Raw genomic sequence first — 4,224 nt, 5'->3', positions numbered from 1 at the left:
CAGTGGTTCTCAAACTTTTTTGGCCTACCACCCCCTTTCCAGAAAAAATATTACTTAGGCCCCCTGGAAATTATGAAACTATTTCTTGAACTCAGAATAGAATGTAATACAAAACAAGTGTGGCCCCCCTGGATCGCTGTAGCACCCACCAGGGGGCTGTGGTGCCCACTTTGGGAATCACTGACCTGGACCAAAATTGCTCACAACCCCTGCAAGCCAGCAGCAGAGGAGATAGAATCATCAGCTTTCAGAATTCCTAGTCCATAGGCAATAAAAGGCTGGGAAAGTGAGCAAAGATCAAAAGAAACTCCTGATCCCTTCAAATTTCTATGGCAAGAAAAAACAAAGCAAAAAATGAACAAATGATGGTGAGATCCAAGCAGTCACATGCAAAACTTTGAAGAAAAATGGAAATTAGTTTCAAGTGTTGGAAGAGCTCAAAAAGGAATTCAAAAATCAAATAAAATAGGTCAAATAAAAATGGGGGAAAGAAGTTAAACTAATGCAAAAAGAAAATAGAACTTAAAAAGCAAAATTGCTCAACTGGAAAAAAGGACAAAAAAAATCCAATGAGGAAAAGAGATCCAATGAATAGAATGCACCAAATGGAAAAAAGGATGAAAAGGTCATTGAAGAAAGTCAGTCTTTAAAAATTAGAATTGGGCAAATAGAGGCTAATCACTTCAAAAGACATCAAGAAACAATAAAATTAAGTTAAAAGAATGAAAAAAATAGAAGAAACTATGAAATATCTCATTGATAAAACAACTGACCTAGGAAACAGATCTAGGAGAAACAATTTAAGAATTATTGGACTACCTGAAAGTGATGATCCAAAAAAAAAAAAACCCATATATATCATATTACAAAAAGTTATCCAAAAAAACTACCCTAGTATTCTTGAACCATGTGAGAATTAAAATTAATATCTAAATACTCCAAATATTATATTTATAGTTTATTAATACTAACTTGAAGCAAAGGAAAAGAAAAGAGAGAGCTCCCCCAGCCACATACATGGGAAGAGAGAGTGTGTCAAAGTTACAGCCAATTATATACGAAACATGACCATGCAATGTGGTGGAAAGATTAAAAGGAATTCTGGGGAATGTAGTTCAAATGTAAAAAATTTTCACTTACACATTCTCCCCTATGATCCTTTTGGGAGACCAGTCTCCCCAAAGGGATCATTTTAAAGATAACCAACTTATAAATTGTAATAATTTGAGGATAAAAGGGAAAGAGAACAAAACCAATGATTGCTAGGTTGACAAAAATCCAATTTGGGGGCAGTCCCCTTTGGCATATGAGTATACATTCAAACCAAATGCATTTAACATCCCATAGTTCAATTTAACACATTCCAAATTTCAGTCTGTGTCTTCTGGTGCAGTGTGTGGTCTCAGCAGGCATCTTCAAGGTGCCCTCTCCAAAAAAGTTGACTTTCTGGATTCTGGAAGGTAGTTTCTGGTTCTAAATTGGGCTCAAATTCAAATCAAAGTTCACAACAATAACATAGTCCCCCCTGAGGAGGATAATAACAAACACAAGAATCACTCAGGGATGCATGGCTGAGTTATAAAGTATATGAATCAATTGGCAAAAGAAAACCAAAAACATCCAAAAATCCGAATAAAAGAGAAAAAATAACTTGTGGATGAAATATAAAATATCAAAGTCTTGTGTCTAAAAAAATCAAAGTAAAGGAAAAATAAATCTATAACAGGTCATTGAATCAGGGCCCAATTGAAGTGATTTATGTAATTGTGCACTTAACCAATCAGTAGCCAGGACTACAGAAAATTTGCCACACTATGAAAGACAGAAAAGAGACTAGATTTTAGCAGCAAATGGGAAATGGCATTTTCTGGTCTAATTTTACCTTTTCTCTCAAGGATACTAGAGCCAGGAAGGCAGCCAAAGTGAGGCGCTTAGTAAGGCTGAGGAAAGACCTGACTCTGACATCTGTCCAAACAGCCACAACCTTCAAATCCAAACAAGTTCAATTCCTCTTGCCTTGGCTCAAAATTTAATCAATTCTACTGGAATTGGTTGGTTTCTTTGACCTTGTGCTCAAGAGGCACTATGCAGGTTAGCTTTGTGCTTTTTTGGCACTGAACAGTGACCCTTTTTGTATTCCCTTCTCCTGGAATCAGACAAAATAATTAAGCAAAGTTCCATAATTTTTTAAACAATCAATGGCATTATGTCTCTAGTCTAAAGCTTTTTGGGTATGCATTAATATCAGAGTTAATCAACATTTTAAAACTTACCCTACTGCAAAATCAAAAAATCTTTTTTAATACTGGTAACGTCTGCTTCAAGTTCAAAAAATAGAGAAAAAATGAAACTCAAATTCTATATTGCAAATACAAGGGAAAAAACAATAAATTTTTTTTCAAAATAAAAAATATATAACTTACAATCAGTGACACATTGTGTCAGCCAAGGAGAGGTAGAATACAAAGGTTTCTCACCCCAAAATGAGATCCATTTCCTTTTTAACTTGGCCATGAACCACTGTGTGGGTGCAAATGATTTTCACAAAGTAACAGCTTTATAAAACAGTAGTACAGTAAATAATGCACATCCAAAGAAAGTGCCAAAATTCTCAAATTTCACAATAGCCCAGTTAATTACTGGCATTAATAGCAAAATAGCAAACAAACCCACTGTCATAGAGCATTCACATGCTATTTGCTGTATGACATTTAAAAAACCTATGAACTGGAGGTTCCAGATTAAGATGGCGGCAGAGTAAGAAGCACCTCTTAACCTCTCCTGACCAAAACACACAAAACTTCTCAAGGGGACATAAAAACAAGTCCAGACGAACGGAGGAACCCCCACAACAGGGCACAGCGTGGAAGGTACGTGGAATCGAGGCATTTCCATGCTATAAAAGGGTGAAACAGCCCTCACGAAATCACGGGCTGAGTAACCACCCCATCCCCACCCCCTCCACACACAACACCTGTAGCTCTGAAGCCAGCTAAAAAGAAATAGAGCAAGTTTGGGGCACCCATCGAGTCATTGGCAACTCCGGGGCCTGTTCCTGAGAGCAGCAAGACTTAGGACCCCATTAAGCCAAAAAACGCAGGCGAAATCTGAGCGCGGGAGCAGGACGCAGGGCGCAGAGCGCAGGCTGAGCAGAGCCCAGGCACTATGGAGGCGTGGGTGGAGGCAGACACAGCCAGGAACTAAAGCCTAAGTGGGGAACCAGTGTGGACGGGTATACGACTGTGGAAGCAGTGCCCTGAGACTTGTAAAGAAACCTCTGAAGAGGATCAAGCAAGGGGATCTACCAGGGGGCTTGACCTTGGAAAAAACCAGAACTCAGATCTCAGGAGCCAATAGATCACGGACAGACACTGAGCATGAGGATAAACCTGAGAAGCTGCTGGGGTAACAATGGCTACTCAGCCTCAGGAAGTTCAGAAGAGAAAGAATAACAACAAGAAAAAGAAGTCTTTAACACTCGACAGCTTTTACACAGAGAAAATCCAGACAACCGAGCAAACAGAGGAGGAGAACAAACAAGCATCCGGACCCTCCTCAAATAAGGAAAACTCGTCACAAGCTATGGAAGAGTTCAAAACTGAGATTTTGAGGAAAATGGAAGAGATCTGGCAAGAAAATAACTGCTTAAAAGGTAGAATCATGCAATTGGAAAGTGAGGCTCAGAAACCAAATGAACTGATAAGCAAATTGAACTCCAGAAATGACCAGATTGAAAAGGAATACCAGAAGATTATGGCCGAAAACCAGAAGATTATGGCCGAAAACCGAAAGATTATAGCCGAAAATCAATCCCTAAAGGCTAGAATTGAGCAAGTAGAAACTAATGATCTCTCAAGACAACAAGAACAAATAAAACAAAGCCAACAGACTGAAAAAATAGAAGGAAACATGAAATATCTCAATGAGAGAGTGACAGACCAAGAAAACCGGTCTAGAAGAGACAATTTGAGAATAATCGGTCTTCCAGAAAAACCAGAAATTAATAGAAACCTGGACTCCATACTAACAGAAATAATTCAGGAAAATTGCCCTGAAGTCCTACAAGAGGGCAACATAGACATTGAAAGGATCCATAGAACACCTGCGACATTCGATCAAGAAAGGAAAACACAAAGAAATATCATTGCAAAATTCAAGAGTTTCCAAGCAAAAGAAAAAATCTTACAAGAAGCCAGAAAGAAACAATTCAAATATCAAGGAGCA

This window comes from Gracilinanus agilis, chromosome 3 (genome assembly GCF_016433145.1).
Source record: "Gracilinanus agilis isolate LMUSP501 chromosome 3, AgileGrace, whole genome shotgun sequence".
Taxonomy (NCBI): domain Eukaryota; kingdom Metazoa; phylum Chordata; class Mammalia; order Didelphimorphia; family Didelphidae; genus Gracilinanus; species Gracilinanus agilis.
This window is presented reverse-complemented; position numbering follows the sequence as displayed.